The 21,614-nt window shown below is 44.8% G+C and overlaps 1 protein-coding gene across 1 annotated transcript in view; it reads right to left on the bottom strand.

The window, feature by feature from the left end:
* LOC109465789 (tripartite motif-containing protein 3-like) overlaps positions 1-21,614 on the bottom strand; it is a 134,914-nt gene that overhangs the window by 35,575 nt on the left and 77,725 nt on the right. The window lies entirely within an intron of this gene.

Here is a 21,614-nt window from a genome sequence, read left to right as displayed (position 1 = left end):
GTAGTTTCTTCTGTTCCAATCGCGTAGGGCCAACGACCTGGACCATACGTGTGTAGCAGACAGTTGGCTGACAAGTAACTAGATATCAGAGAGAAACCTGGAATGTACTGCATGGGTTGAACATTCCTAATCACATATGCTAAAAAGTTTTCATTAATCAAACGTACGTAAACATCTAAAAACAAACTTCAAATTCTGAAACAGGTGGTTGTTTTAAATCTCCAAGCAGATCCCTTTCGGTGGCAAGACAGTATCCATTAGCCAGAGGAGTTTGCACGGCCACTGAAGTATATTGTGGTGGCTAATGGACACTCCTCTACCCAATGGATACTGCCTTGCCACCATATGATCTGCTTGGAGATTACTAGTAGTTGCTTTTGCATGTGAAGCAAACTTCATATTTGCATATTACTGACTGCGGCATGGTCCGGTGTGGGCAAGTCCCTGTGTGTCGCGAGTTCTACTTCTGTTATCTTTCTGAAAATGTCTGAGTTTCTAGTGCTTCAGTTTGTGGATATAGCCGGCTGTTGGAAGGAGCGCTGTGTGAACTGATGTGGCGAACTTCTGGGTTAACTTAGGAGACAGAGAGAGAGAGAGACAGAGAGAGAGGGAGGAAGAGAGAAAACTCCAGGATGGACTCTGGAGATACAGAGAGAGGGGGAGGGAGAAAACTTCAGGTTAGTTCTGTTCTGTTTAGTGTTTATTATACGACTGTGCTATAGTTTATTGTAGTAATGTTCACAAGAATATTACGTTCTTTGCACTGTATTCTTCACAAACTAACCAACCAAACGAAGGTAGAGAAGAGAAACTTTTAATATTTAGAATGTGGATGTAAACAGGCGACTGCAGTGAGTTTATTAGCCGCTAGGTGTCGTAACTGCAGCGCGTCACGCATGACGTAGACCCTCCGTGCAGCTGACCGGTCAAGTGTCACCTGACTTCCGCATGTCTCCAGGGCTGTCCTGATTGGCTGTACTAGTCTATTAAAACGCGGGGTCAAAAAACAGTCTTATTTCGCCAAATAGGGACAAAATATAGCCAAGATAGTTATATAGCGGCAGCTAGCTATATCACACCGAGCGACTTGTTACACTCAAGCACCGGTAACTCTAAGAGACAAAGAGAGAAAATCTCTATACAGTGTGGGTTGAAGATTGAATGTGTTTTTACAATTATTGAAGGAATTTCTAGCATCCAGATATCTTCATTGGCCTATATGTATAATGCAAGTGTCTCATGTCAATATGTACTTGAATTTGCTATCTGAATCTATTCATACAAATCTTGGTATGCAAAATGACAGACTTTATAAGTTGTCAGCGCAAATAGTATAATAAAGTTGTTCATAGTGAATTGCGCATAACACGATACTTAGGTAATATTTGTCTTCGAATTATTCAAGGCAAAATGGACCAACCGTTTGTACAACAGCTATCCCGTACAAACATACTTACACACATGTACAATGCATAGGTTGTCACGTGTCAATATGTACTGGAATTTGCCATTTGAATCCATTGCAAGAAACGCTGGTATTATAGAAGATGACAGTACGTAGTGAATTATGCACATCACAATATTTAGGTGATAGTTTTTTTTTCGTTGAAGCAGAAATAAAGGCAAGACTACAAGTGATACTAGTATTGGGCTTCGAAATGTTCAGGGCAAAATGGACAAACCGTTTGGTCAACATCTCCCCCGTGTGAATGCCCTACTACAAACACATATCCTGACACCGTCCACACACATACACATAGCTGGTATGGAAGATCACAGTATGTAGTGAATTATGCATATCACAATATTTAGGTGATATTTGTCTTCGAATTGTTCTGGGCAAAATTGACAAAACATCTACCCCGTGTGAATGCCCTCCTACAAACATACTTACACATAATTATATCGCCCTACATGTATAACTATGACAATCACTCGATATATTTTTATATAACTAGTGAATTACAAAAGATGTATTTAGGTGATATTTGTCATAGAACTTTTCATGGCAAAATGGACAAACCGTTTGCATTAGGACAACATCTCCCCCGTGTGAATGCCCTCCTACAAACATATATACTGACACCGTCCACACACATCTACACACACGTACATACAAACATAGCTGGCATAGAAGATCACAGTATGTAGTGAATAGCGCATATCGCAACATTTAGATTATATTTGTCTTCGAACTGTTGAAGGCAAAATGGACCAACCCTTTCTACAACAGCTATACAAACACAGTTTTACTTACACAAACTTATATATATATATATATATTGTCCTACATGTATAATGCATATATTGCCATATGGCAATATGTACTGGAATTTGGCATTGCAAGAAATGCTGGTATAGACAAGCCAATGAGGGATATTCGGCTTCGAATTGTTAAGGGCAAAATGGACAAACCGTTTGCATTAGGACAACATCTCGTGTGAATGCCCTACTACAAACATATATCCTCACACCGTCACACACATACACACACACACACAAACACACACGCACACACAGTATGTAGTGAATTATATATATATATATATATATGTATGGGTGATATTTGTCTTCGAGCTGTTCAAGGCAAAACCGTTTGGTCAACATCTCCCCTGTGTGAATGCCCTCCTACAAATATATCTACACCCTTCCACACACAAACATATAACGTTATCCTGACACCGTCCACACACATCCACACACGCAGACGTTTGGTTGTTAGGGAGAGCGAACAGAGGAGAAGCTATGGCGAGTCCAAACGCTCGGCCCGGCTTTTGTTCCTGAAGGACCCGGGTTTAAACTTCGCCGGCATCCGGAGATACGCCGTATCTTCTGATGTGTGATTTGCACGCAAATATCAAGCGTTATGATTTTTTAATCGCGGCGGGGTCAGGGTGGGTTAAAAACCTGGATAAGCGTGCCAAAAACTGGTAGTTTTGGGGTCTTCTGGAGTTTTTATGTGCTATTTTCTGATTGTATATAGACAGCATAGCCGGCCTGGTTGAATTACCCCCGTTTTTATGAACTGGGCTAATCAGAAAACAGCCACCAAACCGCCAGTTCTATAAGCCTGCTGCGGAGGCTAGCCGCCGGACTTGGTTGGGACTGTGGGTAACACTGCCGCGCTGAGGGGGCATTTTTTCATCTATTAATGTAATTTTTGCTCGTTATACTTTGCCCCTGCACACAGTGGTGTGTGCTTTGTAACGTGTTGTGTCCCGTTTCGCCGTACGGTAGGAATGCGCGCCCCGCTAACCAAACACTCACCGTGTGTGCATTTTGTGTAACTGTTAAAAATCAACCTGATAAAAGCCTTTATGCCGATAGCGGTGTTGGACCACTGCTGCTGATAAGAAAGGCTTAAGTGTTATTAACGACTCCGCGCTGAAAAACACCCTGAACCACACACGGGAAAAGTTCCCTTACCTGGTCCATGGGACCTTACCTGTTCACACACCTGCACAGGTTACCTGTACAACTCACCTGGACAGACTCACCTGCATATAGTTCCTTATCGCTGTTTATAAAGTCAGCGCGATCTAACGGTGTTCCTTCTACTATTTGCGCTGATAATGTGGGCTTGAGTAGCACTAGTTGAGATAGTAATACAATAACACTATACAGATAGCGCACAATAGTGCACACAGCTACACTGGGCTATCGAGATAAACTCCATAATGCTCAAAACACTACACTATAAACATATAGCACACAATCATAGCCACAACACTGGCCAGTAATGGCCAAAACAGTACGCTATAAAGATACAAAACACTATAGAACACAATAACGCTCAAAATAGTACGCTATTAAGATAATAAACACAGAAACACACAATAATGCTTATAATAATACGCTATAGAGAAATAACTATAACGCACAATAATGAAGAAAAAAGAGATAAAGATAAACAGTATAAGTTGCCACCTGTGAAAAATTGTGGCTTTTATTACCATAAATATTCAAGCAAAAATGTTTTCATGCTTCCCATTGCCAATAGAAGTCTACACAGAAGATTGAAGCCCGAATAGCTTAGGTTTTCCCCGAACTCTAATCTATGACATTAAGACTAGATCATAAATGTTTTGAAGAACAGCAGAGGTACTAAATATTGATCACAAACTAACCACTTACACAAAAAAATTCATCGTTAAAATGATGGAAAATGTTTGTTCTCCGTTTTAATTTTTCTGTGGCGAAACTGGTCAGACATTAAGATCATGTTTGTTGTCTTTTTTAATTCTCTGGCGAAACTAGTCTGAGATTAGATAACGTTTTTTGTCTGTTTTGCTTCATATTTTCTGGGCCAAATTTTGTCTTCTGAGACCTTCGCTGGGAGACACTGAAGGAATGTTTCCCGTTTCTCTACCTCAAACCGTCAGGTCGGTATCAGTACAAGACGTCTCAAGAAAAGCGACAGGAGTTCAAATTGTCTCCGTCTCCTCCTTGAGATTAAAAGTCTTAAAGTTAAAGGAAACCTTCACCCTCCCGTTGCCATGGCAACGGCGTGACGTAGATGACGTCAGTAACATGACTGTGTGGCAATTAGTCGTTATGTACTTTACGGGCACTTGTTATACAGTAGTGACTGTAGGCAGTAGCGGTATGCTAGATCATTAGATAGCTTTATACAATGTTTAGAGTTATATGTTCAAGGGTTAGGTGTAACACGTCGATCGGTGTGATGTAGCCAGCTGCCGTCGCGCCGCGTGCCTGCGAAGCTGGTTCTACCGGCTATACCGATACAGATACTTGTTGTACAGTAGTATAGTGACTGTAGGTAGTAGCCTTATGAAAGAGACCAGAGTTCGTGAGCAAATTTACTGTTGGCATGTTCGTGCTTTTTGTAGTATTTTCTATACCGTAACAGGTGGTTACTTGTGCATAATGGTTTAAGATATTTTTCACCGCATATCGCCTGTATATGTTGTCGGTAATGTTATTGTTGAAAGTATTGTATTTATTCCGAAGTGACAAAGACAAGCCTGTACTTTCAGAGTTTCATTGCAGCAAATATCGCCACTCTGTCCTGCAATACTTGCCACAATATACATGAGAACAATATATATGCTTTCTTTTGCGCCAGTATATGTATAGAGAGAGAGAGGCACTTGTTCTACAGTGCCTGAACTGAGTAGCTCTTCCCCCGCCGGTATTCCCTCTGAGTTACCGCGACGTTAGTTAGGGACACTTATTGCCGAGATGAATATATTTGGTTGCGCTGAGTAGCTCTTCCCTTTTCGGTATTCCCTCTGAGTTACCGCCGAGTCTTCGGCAAACATCGGCAATCTGCGGATAAAGCGGGCTGCTTGACCCGGGGTCACGGTCGGACCTGATAACACGGATAATGTACATAAGCCGCCGCCTGACGGGTACGGGCGCGCCACCGACTAGACTGACGACGTTTTTACGCTACAAGCAGACGTTTAGGCTTAGGCTTATATTTTTACGCGTTTTAGGCGTTTTCGTGCTAAACCACAGACAGTTTTAGGCGTTTTTACCTTCGCCAAGAAGGTTATGTTTTCCATAGTGTGTGTGAGTGTGTGTGTGTGCGCGCGCGCGCGCGCGCGTGTGTGTGTGTGTGTGTGTGTGAGTCTGTCTGTGGTTCAGCACGATAACTCAAGAAGCTTTAGATGAATTTCATGAAACTTTGTAGGTGGGTAGGTCTTGATGAGACCTGAGAATGATTAGATTTTGGGCCCCCTGGCGACTTCTTATGGTACTGCAGAGGAACTTCCGGTCTTGATATCTCGTGGTCTGGTCATGCTAGAGTCACGAAGTTTACATGGTAAATAGCTTTTTTACTCAGGAAGTAGTGACGTTAATTTGGACCCTAGCAGCTTGTTTTTATGTGTTTTGGGCGGTTTTTTTTTTTCAGTCAGGCTTACTTTTTGTACCGACATCCTTTTTTTTGCCAGTCAAACCATGAATACTGCCCTGCAAGGTCGATACTGTTTTGTTGCCACCAAAACATCTGCTTGGAGATTACGTCTAACGCTGCAGTTAGTGACCAGGCTAACGGCCATGGAAACGGGCTACAGGGATGTACATGTTAATTGCAACGCGGCTGTGGTTAAAAACGCTTCCTGTTTATAAAAACTCTGACACGCCCGTGTGCCAAGCCTGTGCGAGGCTATTGTGGCCTTCGGGAGGCCGGAAATATGAAATACAAAGTCTATTTATTCTAAATTGTTACCCCGGGCTAATTACAAATACAATGTAACAGGAAAAGGACGAACAAACAATGAAGCACGATATATAGACTTCTCTTTCATAGACGGTGGAAGACGAAAGATCCTACTTTTTTTGTGTGATGTGTGGATTCTGTAATGTAAAGAGGACACTCGTTTTTTTGTGTGTGTGTAAATGTGGAAAGATTAGGATGGCCTTTTTTATTGTTCACACAGTATAACATATAGTTCAACACATTGGTATTTGCTGTCATTTTTGTTTACAAACCCGCGCCTCGCAGCGCGCATTTCTGTGGTTTCTGTCCTTCCTGTTCAACTCCGCGTCACCACACTTCACCTTTCAGCTGCCCAGCGGCGGCCGGGCCGGGGAAATGTTAGCCATTAAAGATTAAACTTACGACTAAGAGATCCAGCTAGAGATTAGCTTTGTGATACGTTTTGACTGATAAATTAGACTCTTCTTGTATGGTTTACGATCAGTCAATTTTATTGCTCAACAACTGTAACTGGTACAATGTATGGCAAAGAAGAAACAACAAGGGTAGGGACATGAAGTATATACTATAACTACAATGTATATACTAAAATAGAGATTTTTTACACACGGTTCAATATAAACTAGTCAATATTTGAGTACTAATTCATAAGTAGCGTTTTCCTGTACGTAGTCTTTTTTTGTGGAAAAGTAGATAAATATTTGGATATCAAAGAGCGCCGAGTTACACGTTGGAACGTTTTGATAAATATTTGAGAACAAACTAACGTATTTCCTTGTATACAGAAGCTCACATGTTAAACTTTCTTGCGCGACAATTGTGCAAGGCATCTATAGTTTTATAACAAACATAATGCTTACCTAATGTGCTAATAATACTAATGCTAGTCTACCTTATGAAGGCCATGCGTATGTAGTATAGGATGAGAATGTACTTTAAAAGTAAATGGTCGAATTTCTAGCACTTAGGCATTTTATTAGATATTGTCCTACATGTACAATGCACAGTTTGTAACATGTCAGTATGTACTTGAATTTGCTATTGTCAGTATTGACTCACATTCTGTACCTGTATCTGTATAGCTTGTATAACCGCTTGTATAACCGCCCTTCAGTGTAACACACCAGCTTCGCATGCACGCGGCGTGGCGGCAACTGGCTACATCACACCGAAAGACTTGTCACACCTAAACCTTGAACATATAACTCTAAACACTGTATAAAGCTATCTCATGATTTGCCGGCCGCAAACAGACGCATGACGTCAGGTATCAGGTGACAAACCCAGTCCGACGTGAATCCCCGAGAGAAAAGTCTATAAGTTCATCAGGTTCCTTATTTGGGCATGAGGAGCGGCTAGTGGCTCGTGGGGCGGGAAATATAACGGCAGATACATGTTCCTATTAAAGGTTTGTCCGACAATTCGGACACCCGGAACAAAGCAGCATTCCTGCACAACTCCGGACCGGAAAAACACTGGACAGACCGGAATAACTAGTCAGTGACTATGGTATACTAGTAGGAAATATTGTAGTAGTATATCATATTATAGGGAATATAGTAGCGGTGGTCTGTTCGACAATTCGGACACCCGGAACAAAGCAACATTCCTGAAAAAACTCCTGACCGGAAAACCTCTGGACAGACGGGAATAACTAGTCAGTGACTATGATATATACTAGCATTAGGAAATATAGTAGTATATGTAGGGATTATTGTAGCTGCGGTTTGTCCGACATTTCGGACACCGGAACAAAGCAACATTCCTGCATCAGAACAACAGGAAACGGACTGGACAGTTCGAACTTTGGACAGTTTGCTCACAACGATACTAACAAGAAGGAAGTAAAATTTACATCAATGAAAAGGCTTAGAATGTAAAGTTGAATGTATTAGTTCCAAAGTATTGTATGTGTGGACGATACTTAACACGAACGAAACAGTTTTTTATATCATTGGGAAGAAATCATAAGGGCTTAGAACTGAAATTGAACTTACTATTTCCAAAATATTTTATGTGTGGATACGCAGTCCGTATATAAAGTGTATGAATACTCGTATATTTGTCTCGCCAAATTCGCTGATGGTTAATGCGAATGCGATGTACTTTATTATCAGACTCGGAGTTGAGACGCAGTCCTGATTGTTTCCAAAGTATTGTATTTTAATGCTTCAACGTATGATTATGTATGTATTTATGTGCGGAAATACTCTCCTTGTCCTTTCTTGCTTTATGTATGAGTACTCGCCCCACTAGAAGCTGCCAGTTTGCGATGTAGTTTTGTTGTGATACTCTGAGTTGAGACGGATTCCTGATCATGATGCCGTCTCTCCCGGCCGGTCCCCCAGCCGGCTGTCTCTGGGTTAGGGTTAAGTTGTGAGACTCGGAGTTTTAGTAGCCTGTAGTTGTACTGTTTTGTTGTGAGACCCAGAGTTCAGACGAAGTCCTGGTCATGATGATATCCTGGGCTGTCTGCCGGGTTAAGCCCGATGGAGCGGCCTGACAGCTTACATGGTACAGGCCTCGCCTAGCCTCTAACAGGCCTTCCCGCACAGGCCTCGCACTGAGTCATAGCCTCTAGCAGGCGTCAGCACAGACATCTGTCTGCCGGGTTAAGCCCGATGGAGAAACCTGACAGCTTACATGGAACAGGCCTCGTATAGCCTCTAACGGGCCTTCCTAAGGGCACGGTTACATGGTACAGGCCTCGCCTAGCCTCTAACAGGCCTTCCTAAGGGCACGGTTACATGGTACAGGCCTCGCCTAGCCTCTAACAGGCCTTCCTAAGGGCACGGTTACATGGTACAGGCATCGTCCTGAATAGTAGCCTCTAACAGGCATCGGTACAGCCTTCCACTGAGTCATAGCCTCCACCAGGCCCCTCACAGGCCTCGCGCAAATTCTACTAGCCTAGCCTTATCACCATGACCTGTGCTTAGCTTGTAAAGGCATGAATGTACAATAAAGGTTTTTTCATTCATTCATAAATACAGCATGCGGTATGTGACGGGCGCTGCTTCTGACACATGAACTTTCATGACCCCGCAAAAGCACAGAAACTGCCGTGACGTCATCAGCGGGTGCTATAGTATCAGTGCAAGAGTATAAATGGTAGATGTTGATTTCGACTTCAACAAGTGGGAGCAACGTGCCATTCAGTAACATAGGAAAAACGTTTGTTCGGTCACTTGTAATGCGTTGCACAGTGATATACACACACGGTTACTGTATGTCTAACATGTAACAATATTAATAGAGATACCTAGTGCAACTTGGCGCCAACTTTAACACCCGTTCGTGTTCCAGGTGAGATTTGAACCCCTGTTCTTGTTCCAGGTGAGATTTGAACCCCTGTTCTTGTTCCAGATGAGATTTGAACCCCTGTTCTTGTTCCATGTAAAGTCTAGGTCCCGCCCGGTCGCTGCGGCATGCGGAGGTCTTGTAGCAAGTTCGCTATCGCGGCTCAGGTCTGATAAAACCGTTCTGAGTGGCAAATTACACATTAAAGGCGCGATTTCGGGCCGGTAGCGATAAACGGGCATTCTGCCGTGGCTGGGGGAGAAATCTGGGGAAGGGAGGAATGTGGGAAGGAAGGATGGGGTGTTTCTGTATCTGGTTCTGTATCTGTATCTGTATAGCCGGTATAACCGCCCTTCGGCGTAACACACCAGCTTCTGTATCTGTATAGCCGGTATAACCGCCCTTCGGCGTAACACACCAGCTTCTGTATCTGTATAGCCGGTATAACTGCCCTTCGGCGTAACACACCAGCTTCGCAGGCACGCGGCGCGGCGGCAGCACCGATCGACTTGTCACACCCAATCCCTGAACATCCAACTCTAGACATTGTTTAAAGCTATCTAATGACAATGCCCCTACTGTACTTGGCGACAGCGAGTTCCACTCTGCAATATTTCTAGGAAAGAATGAATTCTTGAACACCTCAATCCTTGGTTGATAACTCTTGAAGGCATGGCTATTTCTTGTTTTCTTCTGGGCTGGTTGAACATCTAACTCTAAACATTGTTCAAAGCCATCTAATGACACAATGAAACAGTCCTGTGTGTGGGTTGAGTAGATGGAGATGTTTGTAGGTTAGCTGCGAGTCGCGAGCCGCTGCGTTTGTAGTTTCCTGTCATCCCTGCCGGCTATAGCGCCGTGTGTACAGGAGTTGTTTTAGGCCGTGTATACACACACAGGAGTTGTGTAAGACCGTGTATACAGGAGTTGTGGTCTTGCGTCTGGACCGGCGGCAAAGTTTGCCCGAACGCCCGTCGATAAGACGGGACTCCGCTGCTATGAGTGTTCAAACAGGAAAATACATAAAGAATGTTTCGATCTTAGAGACTACATATTATTAGAGAATAGTTATACCTTTATTGTTACCGCGTACATATATTCTGCACGTAAGATGACGTTATCCACACATGTACTAAGTATTTAGCTTTGTTAGATCTGTATCTGTATAGCCGGTATAACCGCCCTTCGGCGTAACACACTAGCTTCGCAGGCACGCGGCGCGGCGGCAGCTAGCTATATCACACCGAACGACTTGTTACACCCAATCTTTGCACATTTGATTGCAAGAGTTGTATATCTTTAGTTGTAGAAGACCATACGAAAGTCCCTGTACTTTTTATTGTATCTTTAGTTGTAGAAGACCATACAAACGTCCCTGTACTTTTCTGTTGTGTCAATAAAGCAGAGTCTTGTGATAAAGCCACAATTACCGCTGGGCATTATCGGTGGGTAGGTAGGTATTATCGCGGGGCCGGGCTATCAGCGATAAGCGGGACCAAACACCGCGTCACTCAGCACGGCGCCCGGCAGCAGGCAGCGGCCTTAGCGCGGCGTGCACCCGCCCCGAACCCCGGGTATTCAGGCGCACCGGCCCGTGGTGAGGCTGGGAGCCTGCCCGGCCTGTCCAGCTGACATGTCAGCTTGTGTCGGCAGGTTATTTGCGGGATCTATTACCTCCAAATGGGTTAGGCAAACTTGGTACTGCTGGCGCCGCGCTGTCTGACGGAGCCGAACATTGGTCCGTTGTCTGGAACGGCCTGGGTGCACACTCGCCACCGTTACTAGGTTCAACACGGACCGGGACACGTATAGGACAACAGGCAGGTATAACCTGGGTACTGCTCTTCACAGGCCGCTTAGGATGAGTCGCCACCGGTACTAGGCTCAGAAAACGTATGGGACAACAGACAGGGCTTCAACGGGGAGGCAGGTATAGCCTGGGTACTACTTTCCACAGGCAACGTGAGGCAAGCTAGTACCAGTAACAGTTTAGCCTGGTTACCATCTCCACAGGTCGGCTTAGGAAGGTTTCACCGACACCAGTCCCAAGCATAGGACTTTCCGGACATGCTAGATATTTCCAGTAAGCCTTTCTAAGTCAAATCGTAACCAAACTAAATTGAAATCGGCCCCATAAAAAACTATTGGACCTAGGAAGACGGAAAATACTCCCAGCACCAGGGAGCCTACGGTGGTCCGGCTGCCAGGCTATAAGATAGCGGAGGCCCTGCAATGTCAGGCTGCCAGGCTAGTAGATACTGAACAGCCTCTGAAGTCTGTGCGCGAGGCTAGGAGATACTGTGCAGCCTGTGATGCCTGTGCGCGAGGCTAAGTCAGTAGGCGACATGCATGGGTGTGGCAGTCGGGCATTCCGTCAGTCCCCGGCACACATTAGCTAGCATTACGGGAGATAGCAGCTGTTAGCGCCGTACCTGTACACATTACCTGTACACACACACACGCAGGTAGTTACCTGGTCACACGGCAGGTGAGTCGTACACACCTGTCCTTACTACTTACACACCTGTCTGTGTGTTCCGTACACAAACTCATCCCCCCGTTCCCACGTTTCTCACTCCGAGTTTGTTCCCGCAGTTCCCGGACATCGATCACCGAGCCGCTCCAGACAACTCCTCGGCGTGACCGTCCCTCCAGCCCCGCCCGCCTCCCGCTGACGACCCGGTGCTCCTCGTGCCCCACGCCGTCGCCCAGAGCCGCTACTTGAAGGTGATTTTCCGCATTACCGCTTTATTTGCCAATCATTGTAAGTTAACCCCGGGCTAGGCCGTGCGCTGAGGTGGGCCGCGCGGTCTGAGTTCGCTCGCTTCTAATCTCCAAGCAGATTCTGTGGGGCTAGCGGAGTTACTCAAGCAACTGAATATGTTTTTGGAAACGGTCAGACGTTTCAGCTAGTATCCACTAGCTTTCGTCAGAGACTGAGAGACCAGAGGAGAAATGCAGGTTTAAGCACAAGACGAGTACTAGTATATCAGCCGCCTGTACCCATGAAGCGGAGTATATTGGCCGCCTGTAACCATTTTGTGGCGCATTGGATATACCTTGCCAATTTGAAACTTTCTTGCCAATTGGATACTGTGTTGCTGATTTGATCATGATACTGTGTTGCCGCTACCCAGAGAATCTTCTTGGAGATTAGCTAGGTCGCTTCCAGGTCTGACTTCCAGCGGGCGCTTTTCTTGCAAGTTGCGAAGTTAGACTTGTTTCGTTTTCTGTAGCAACCTGCAAGGTTATGCTTGTTGTTGCGTGTCACTGTAGCAACTTGAAAGTTTAGGTTTGTTGTTGTTATAATTGTTATTGTTTATGAGAACACGCAGGTAGAACAACAGGTAAACACCTGGCATACAGGTAAGACGCCCGTGTCGCGTGTCGGCCTCCTGTAGCATAACGGGTTACGGTGTGAGGCATAGAAACGGACGGGAACCGTCAGGTCTTTCATGTGCGGAAAAGGGAGGCATAAATTTCGAGAAAGTTTTGTACATAAACGCGGCTATATTGTGCTATTCCCAGGAGCTTCTTCAGTAATAACGTCCTAGGTTATTCTGTCGTTATGTGAGTAGTTACTGCAGTTAAACTACCTGTTAGCACGTGGGCATTTTGCTTAGTCCACGAAAAAGGGATAGGTTTTTGAAACGTTAGCATTTTTTGCTAAACTATCAGCCAATTACAATAAAGTTGTGACAACTCTAGTCTAAAACTATCTCTAGATTATAACTTTCTGTAGTGTTGACTTTGACTTCTGTTTCTAAGACAGTGGAACACGAAAAATCCTACTTCTTATAACACAGTCTCAAACAGGCATCAGCCGCGCGCCTGCAAACATTCAAACTGTCCTGAAACAAACTACCTAATCCACAAGATACGAGTAATCAGAAGCTTTGTATGTGATAGGGTTTGGTGTAATCAGTTGTGTACTAGCTATAGTATGTGATAGGGTTAGGGTGTAATCACAAGTTGTGTATGTGATAGTGTTTGGTGTAATCAGAAATTGTGTATGTGATAGGACTATAGCATGTAATCGGAGGTTAGATGTTTAAGATGGTAGTAGATAGCGTTGGAAGAGTTTTCGTTGACCAGCTCTGTGTATGTATCAGTGGTGTGTATGTTAGTTAGTTGATAAAGTTAGATTGTGGCCTGTAGTTTGTTGATAAGAACGTTGTTTCGCGCGCTTGACGAGTTACAGATCTAAAACTCGCCTTCCGACATTCCGAAACGACAATTCCAACAACTCTTACAGCGGCCGACCGCTCTGTCAGCTGCAAAGCTATACCTAAACAACAATTCTCGCTTGTCTAGCCTGGGTTACTAAGCCTGGGTGCCACCCTCTGTTTTCGCCTAGCCTCCACCAGGCTTCGGGAGGCGGCTGGAAAGAGTAGAAATCGGCCAAATAGAGAGATAACATGCCGGGGGGGTTGGTCTGCTGGATAGAACATTTTGCCGCACCCGAAAGCTATACTCTCTAGCAGACCACCTCCCCCGGCATGTTATCTCTCTATTTGGCCGATTTCTACTCTTTCCAGCCGCCTCCCGAAGCCTGGTAGAGGCTAGTTTTCGCTAATGTCGCTGGCTACCATGCACGATGGCTCCCAGGCTAACATTTGTCAGCAGCGAAACGGTATCTTAAACCCCGTTTGTCAGTTTGCAAAACGATATCTAAACAACAGTTCAGGTTTGTCGACAGACAGTCTCATGAGTTGGGACCATGTAAGACTAAGGCGAAATACTGTACGGACTAACTCTTCTACTAAATCCGCACATTAGACACGCTAGCAGAAAGGGAATTTCTAGTGTTAAGGCATTTTTTAGATATTGTTGAATGTGTAAAATGCATGGGTTGCCACGTGTCAATGTGTACTTAAATTTGCTGTATGAATCTTAACAGAAACTCCCAGTGTTTCTGACTTTTCGTACAGAGTTTGTATCTTGTGGTATACTAGTACGGAATGTTTCGATGCAGTCCATGTTTGTAGTTTTGATGCGGTCCGGTTTATAGTTGTTTTGATACGGTGTATTTTGTCGTTGTTTTGATGCGGTCCAGTCTATACGTAGTTAAGTTGTTTTGATGCGGTCCAGTACCCCGAAGTACGGACGTGTGTTTATAATCTGTCCAGCGTTATCAGATACCGCCGTGATGCCGTATATATATCAGATATCGCCGTATATATATCAGATACTGCCGTATATATATCAGATATCGCCGTATATATATCAGATACCGCCGTATATATATCAGATATCGCCGTATATATATCAGATATCTCCGTTCTGTTGTGGGGTTAGTTTTATCTCACGATTTTCTCAAAATCATATCAGACCCAAAGTACAACAAACACGCGTATCGCCGCCGATAAGATGGCGCAAAACTCGGATATTCGCGCTTCTACAGGCACGTACGGAAGACTGTAGCCGGAGTTCCAGTCTTTGTAGCTTTCGTCCGCTCCCTAGCCTCTACCAGGCTTCGGCAGGCGGTTGGAAAGAGTAGAAATCGGCCAAATAGAGAGATAACATGCCGGGGGAAGTTGGTCCGCTAGAGAGAATAGTTTTCGGGAGTGGCAAACTGTTCTCTCCAGCGGTATGTAGGTATGGGTTGTTGTTAGAAAACGCAGAAATTTCTCCGTCGAGAAAGAAAGTTTCTTGGACTTTTTGTCGAACCTTGAATTTTCCTGGGGGAGAAATCACAGCGACAAGCACTAGCGACTTGTATAGACATAAGTGTCCACTTTTCTGTGTATAATTTCTCTCTTAGAAACTAACGTTACTATTCGTTTTGATGCCGCCTTAGCCCCCAACTATATACTGTTGCAATCTGCAATACTAGTAATCCAAACCTGAAGTGCAAATTGTACGTGCATATCGGATCTAGAAGAATCAAGTCCCCCCCCCTCTTGCCCACACAAAATTCTCACGACTCTTCAGTACCAGGAAGCCTCTCGTTCCCACTCCAACCGGCCGGAAAACCTTCTTCAGGCGCCTCTCGTTCCCACTCCAGGCGGCCGGAAACAGTTCTTGAGTCGCCTCTTCACTCCGACAATCGGTTCTCTGTCGTCCTTTAGTCGTAACCAGGAAAGTCCGACCTGGAAATAACCTTCCTGAAATCTCTTCTCCGCTGCCTTCTCTAGAACAAGGAAAGTTTTCCCGATAAACAACCTGCCTTAGCGCGCCTCCGGTCCTACTATACAGTCCATTTTCTGTTGCCGGAGAACCAGGAATGTTCGCCCTGGAAATATACACTGCAGTCAGACAGTCGGTTCTCTGTCAAGGAGGCTCTTATAAAACCCTTATAACGTCCTTGATATAATCAAGCACCAAACTCTTACAACTCTCACGCCTTGTAGAAACATCGTCGTCTGGAAATTCCCGTTGTGTCCCATTTAGCATCCTTTGCTTGAAGCGTCTTTTTATGGTACATTGCATAAAACGACATAAGAAAACTTAAGTAGCATTGACAGACTCACGAAAAATCTCAATTATCGCTAATTCACGACATGATGTTGAAATTCACAGAGAACTTAAAAAAACCTTGGAGAAACGTTCAGTTACAACAAGGAGCTTAGTTTCCATCATTTACTAGTACAATTGTACAATTTTGAACTTTCAGAAATCAAATTATAGATATACAAACATATTCAAAAATTACGGGTGGTCTTAAGCCGTTTGAGGTGACACCTTCACCTTGTGCTCGGGTTGGAGAAAATCGAGATTCTATGAGTTTGTGTTGTGCCTTGTCGCTTTGTGGCGTCACCAGCGTGGCATCAGTACTGGGCAACTCTGGCGCTTCGTCTGGGAGTATGCAGTAAATATTGCTGCAGGTTTCTCAACTCAACAACGCAGAAATTTTCTTCATGACAACACTTGGTGACGACACACTCAAGTTTTTTCAGCTTACTTACGCAGCATCCAACGCGGACAGAAGAATACTCATTTTCACTTGAGTTAATTGAGGAAAGTCGTGTTAAGTGTCTTTCTCAGGGGCACAAGGTCGGTGGCATGTCAGGACCTCTTGGTTCCGAGTCAGCCCACTATAACTAAGAGTCGCCAGGAGACTTGGGAATGCAGTTGTCATAACTTTATTTGATAAACTCTATAATATCATACCCAGGATCGGGGCAGATGTAGCATTGTTCGGCAGACACAGGTTGTTACAGTGTTAGCCACACTTGACTTGCCGCGGCAGGAATCGATACAATTTTGATACAGTTTTGATACATTGTTCAGTAGAAACAAGTTGTTATAGCGTTAGCTACACCCCAGTCTTTAGATGTGGCATTGTTTAGTTGTTACAAAGTTAGCCACACTTGACTTGCCGCGGCAGGAATCGATACAGTTTTGCTACATGAGTCTGTGTAAGTTATCTGTTGTGGCGATAATGTAGCAGGTTAGAGACGGGTTGAGCGGAGCGCGGGTAACATCGGGACCAGCTGGCCGACTGGCCTCGGGCAACAACCAAACATGGCTAAAGCTACTAAATATATAGAGATGATTGCTTTCATTCAAAACTTAACATTTATACAATCTTGCAGCTGATTAGTATAGCTGCTGAATTACACTGTTGACGAAACAATATAGAAGTTTATAGCAATATAATAATACGGTCACCTAGCGCAGATATTCTAAAATTATCTAACCAACAACCAAGCACAGACCCTCAATCAAACATGGCTCCACCTACTAGATATATATAGATGATTGCTTTTATTAAAAACTTAACATTTATACCGTCTTTTAGCCGACTAGTTAGCTGAATTACACTGTTGAGTGTTGACAAAACACACTGGTGCCTAGGGCAGTGCTTATAAAATCATTTGTCGGTTAACGTCAATTCCACTGGCTTCAATTAACTTAAAAATCAATTACCATACTTATCTATAATTGGAAATATCCTAAAATCAAGTACTTAGGGTCGCACTATTTTTTCTGGAGAGAGACTGTTTCCGTAACGCCGCGGTGTGAACTGGATCTGGCTATAAGTTGTAGCTGCTAAAATTCTAACCACATACCACCGGTGTCATGAGGAATATATACCTTTCCATAACTGTGCAGCCACCAAGATTGGATTTGTATGACCCTTGATTTCATAATTGGAACATAATTCACAATGTTAAGTATGATTGCAAAACGTAACACATGATTTCAATCGTTCTGTGTCTAAGAAATTCGTTGAGCGATCTGTGAAATCTTTAATTTCGTCCCTCATTGGACGCAGTCTGTAGTTGAAATCGGGTATAGCAGCAACAAATAGTGTGGCAAACCACCAGGTGTCAGCAACCTTTGGTCACCACGAAACAATCTGAGTCAAACTCCGGTCGACTTTTGTTCCAAACTCCGGACAACTTTCGAGCCAACTCGGCCCGACTTTTGGCCCAAACTCCGAACAACTTATAGCCCAAATTTCGGCCAAATTTTCTCCCAAACTTCGACCAGTTTTTCTCCCAAATTCCCACCGACTTTTCTCCCAAACTCCCACCGACTTTTGACCCAAACTCCGTCGGACTTTTGTGCCGTTATCTCAGGTTGGTTACCCGGATAGTTTCTCCTTTCTGTTGTCCCGTTCTGCACTTGTTTACCGCAAATTTCCCCGTTATGTTGCTGTTGTTAGGTTCTGCGCGTGTTTTGATCACAAATCGTTCCGGCCGGTTGGCTCCGAATCCTGCCGTATTAGTGTTGAGACAAACACAAGTATCAACATATCGGCTTCAAACCACAACCTCTCAGTGTCCGCGGCACGCTTTAATTAACGGCCGATTACAGGTCCTCAGTACATTAAGTGAGTTACAAAAACCTTTCATACCTGCTGTTTTTCTGTTCCAATCTGCCGAAACACAATCACCTTTTGTTTCACGTATCTCGGCCTTTCTGGCTGCTCCAACGCGTAACGTCCTTTCTATACGCCCGTAAACAAAGTCGCTCCCGTTTTTATCTTAGAAAGTAGAGCGTTGAGATAACCGTGCTTTATACAAGGTGCTTTTCGGGTCCGATTAGCCGAGTCCCGCCCGTCGCGTGCGCGTAAGCCTATCGCGTTGCGGGCTGTTGGTTCGGGGATGAAAGTTTGGGAGATAGCGGGGCGAACATGAAAACAGCGGCACGAAGATGAAAACATCGCCCGGCCGGAGCTGCACACGCCAAGGCCGCGGGGAGAGGTGTGGGCACTTACGGACACTTTTACCTGCCCGGCGGCGCCTTTCAACTTCGGATTTCTGTCGTCTGGTGTTACCTGGAGGGACCGGCTGGTACAATTGGGCCGACGTCGTCAACACCTGAAGTCTCGTACACCTGACGTCGACGTGTCGAACACCTAGCCTGTCGCCCGTACACCTGGCGTGCACCTGACGTTCTGGACTCCTGACGTACACTTGACGTCTCGCACACCTGACGTCGTGTACACCTGACTTTCCGTAAACTTGACGTACTCGTACACTTGTGCCCAACGTTCCGTGTACACCATTTCAAGTCGCCCCGGACCCCGAGGTTAATATGAGATCAGTCGCCAGTGTTCTTTCCGCATTTGTAAAGTCAGCCCAGTGTCCCTTAGGCCGAGTTTGTCCCCGAGTCTAGTGACCCATGGCCCGAGGTTAAGCCGCTCAGTGGCCCGAGGTTACGCCTTGCAGTGGCCCGTGTCCTCTCCGCGCACCCCTACCCGATGTTTACCTCTCGCCACGCTCGCCTCTTGCCGTCACGCCGCGCCGCCCGCCCGAGTTCCGCTTTTCCGCTCCATTAGCGCCGTGGGCCCACACTCGTGCCGCAGAGCCACCGTGACGGGTAGCCACCAGGCCTTTCTACGGGAATACGGATCGTACAATTCGGCAAAAAAGAGAGTAAAATTGTCCAGGGGAGTCCGGCCGTGGGGAGGTAGTTTCTCTCCCTCCTGTGCAGCCAAGCAAACCCCAAGGCGGCCAATCTCACCTGGCAAATATTCTACCATATATATCCAGCGTAGTTAGTCTGGTAGAGACTACGTCCGCCTATCTAAATTACCGCTACGGGGGACTTGAGTTTGGCCGGCCCTCGTAGCGGTAATTTAGGCAGGCGGGCGAAGGGCTTCTGACTACCGAAGGAAAACGGCTAACGGCCCGATAGTAGTCTGGCACCCAGGGTACACCGTAACCGGCACCAGGATCATTTTTCCTCGGGTCCGGTCGCTACGCTTGCCCGATAACGGCCTGAGATAGGATCCGATAAGGACCTGCAACTCAAGAACTCAACAACAACCTACATGTCCGCCGCCTGCAACTCAAGAACACAACAACATGTCCGCCGCAACACGAGATCTGGGCCAAGGCTTGCGCGGCTCCTGTTCCTCTGGCCAGGAGAAAAACAACAGGACTGAATAGTTTGTACGTCGGTGAAGGTTAGATATCCAGGTAATAAGATACGCCCCCCCCCCAAAAAAAAACAGTTACTCAAGCGCGACTAGATATGATTTTGGAAGCGGTCAGATGTTTCGGCTAGTATCCACTAGCTTTCGTCAGTGACTGAGAGACTAGAGGAGAAATGCAGGTTTATAAGCACAAACTATTGATTGATATGCAAATAAATGAAGACAGTTTGTACTTGAAATTTCGTTCGTTAACATTCAGTATACACCATAAAATGCAGGCGCCTGTTGCTAATGTTAAAGTGCAACATTCGAACTTCATTGGACGACACAAAATACCATCGTTGCTACACATGAGCAAAATAGCACAAGGAAGGAAACAAACGTTCAAACAAAACTGACGTGTAATGAAACAAATTAATGCAAAATAACAACAACAAAAACTAATAACAAAGAATGTAATTATGTGGGTCTAATGTCAGGAAAACAAAAATTGTCTGTTTAGCAAAATAATCAATTACTTTCTGTCAACATTCCGTATCGGACAGGTTGTTTGCGTGTTTACATTATTTGGATTCTGGACTTAAAAAGGGTTAAATTGAACAAGGGCGCAGTTTGATAAACTGTCACGATCACAAACACGCTCACATGCCGAGCGGACAGCCCGGTGTTGTAGGGAAGTTGTGTGTTGTGTGTAGTCGGTCCGTTGTTGTAGGGAAGTTGTAGTGTGTTGTGTGTAGTCGGCCCGTTGTTGTAGGAAAGTTCGTTGTTGTAAGAAAGTTGTTGTGTGTCGGCCCGGTGTTGTAGGGAAGTTGTTGTGTGTTGTGTGTAAATCGGGGAAGGAGAGAACAATGCAAACCGTTTAATGAGAAGTTTATTGAAAATCCGTGCCCGAAGGCTTATTGCAAGTTACAAACATAATTTATTTTATTTATTTATTTGGCTTACAAAGAAGCCAGGGTGTCCCAACTAGTCAGAGACTATTGTTAAGGGACACCCTGGGGAGTAGGAAGAAACGTTATACATACATAAAATACATATTACAATCCAAATACAATAACAATAATATGTGCTTACATTTATGAAATACATATTGTTTGAGTGGTAGAGTCCAAGTATTTACAAAGTTGCCGACTCGGGGATAATATGTACAACTGTTAAGTCGGGAGGTGACACAAATGTGACTTAAATAGAATATGGATCCCCGAAGGATTTCCATGCTTTAGCTTTAAAAGAAGACAGTGTTGGGGCCGATTGAATGTCAACTGAGAGGGAGTTCCATAAGAGGGTGGCTCTGTGGAGGAAGGCATTCTGTGTTCTGGAGCTTTTGGGGATTTGTACACAAAGATTATTTCCATTTCTGAGGGGGGTATCTGGAGTGTATGGCGGATGTCCTGGTAACAGGTAATAAACTAGCTAGGTGGGGCGGGCAGTGACCATTCTTCAATTTGTACAGAGTGGTTACTGCGTGAACCTTACGACGGTAAGTAAGTGTAGGGAGGGCAAACTGAGAATAGAGAGATTTGTGAGAGGGATAAGGAATCCCGTGGTGTCCACTTATCACTCTGGCTGACCGGTATTGGACCGATTCGATGGTCTTTTGATCACGCATGGTGAGACCACCCCAGACGATGTCAGCGTATTCTAGAACTGGTCTGACAATGATTTTGTACAGTTGTAGTAGTATGGTCTTGGGCACCTTTTTCCGAAGGGCGCAGAGCATTCCAGCACGTACGTCTTGCCTTGTTTGTCATGGCTTCGACGTGTGCAGACCAGGTGAGTTTACTGGTTAGGGTC

This window comes from Branchiostoma belcheri, unplaced genomic scaffold, assembly GCF_001625305.1.
Source record: "Branchiostoma belcheri isolate BF01 breed outbred unplaced genomic scaffold, Haploidv18h27 scaffold158, whole genome shotgun sequence".
Classification (NCBI taxonomy): domain Eukaryota; kingdom Metazoa; phylum Chordata; class Leptocardii; order Amphioxiformes; family Branchiostomatidae; genus Branchiostoma; species Branchiostoma belcheri.
The sequence above is the reverse complement of the archived record's forward strand: the minus strand, read 5'-3'. Positions and strand labels throughout refer to the sequence as shown.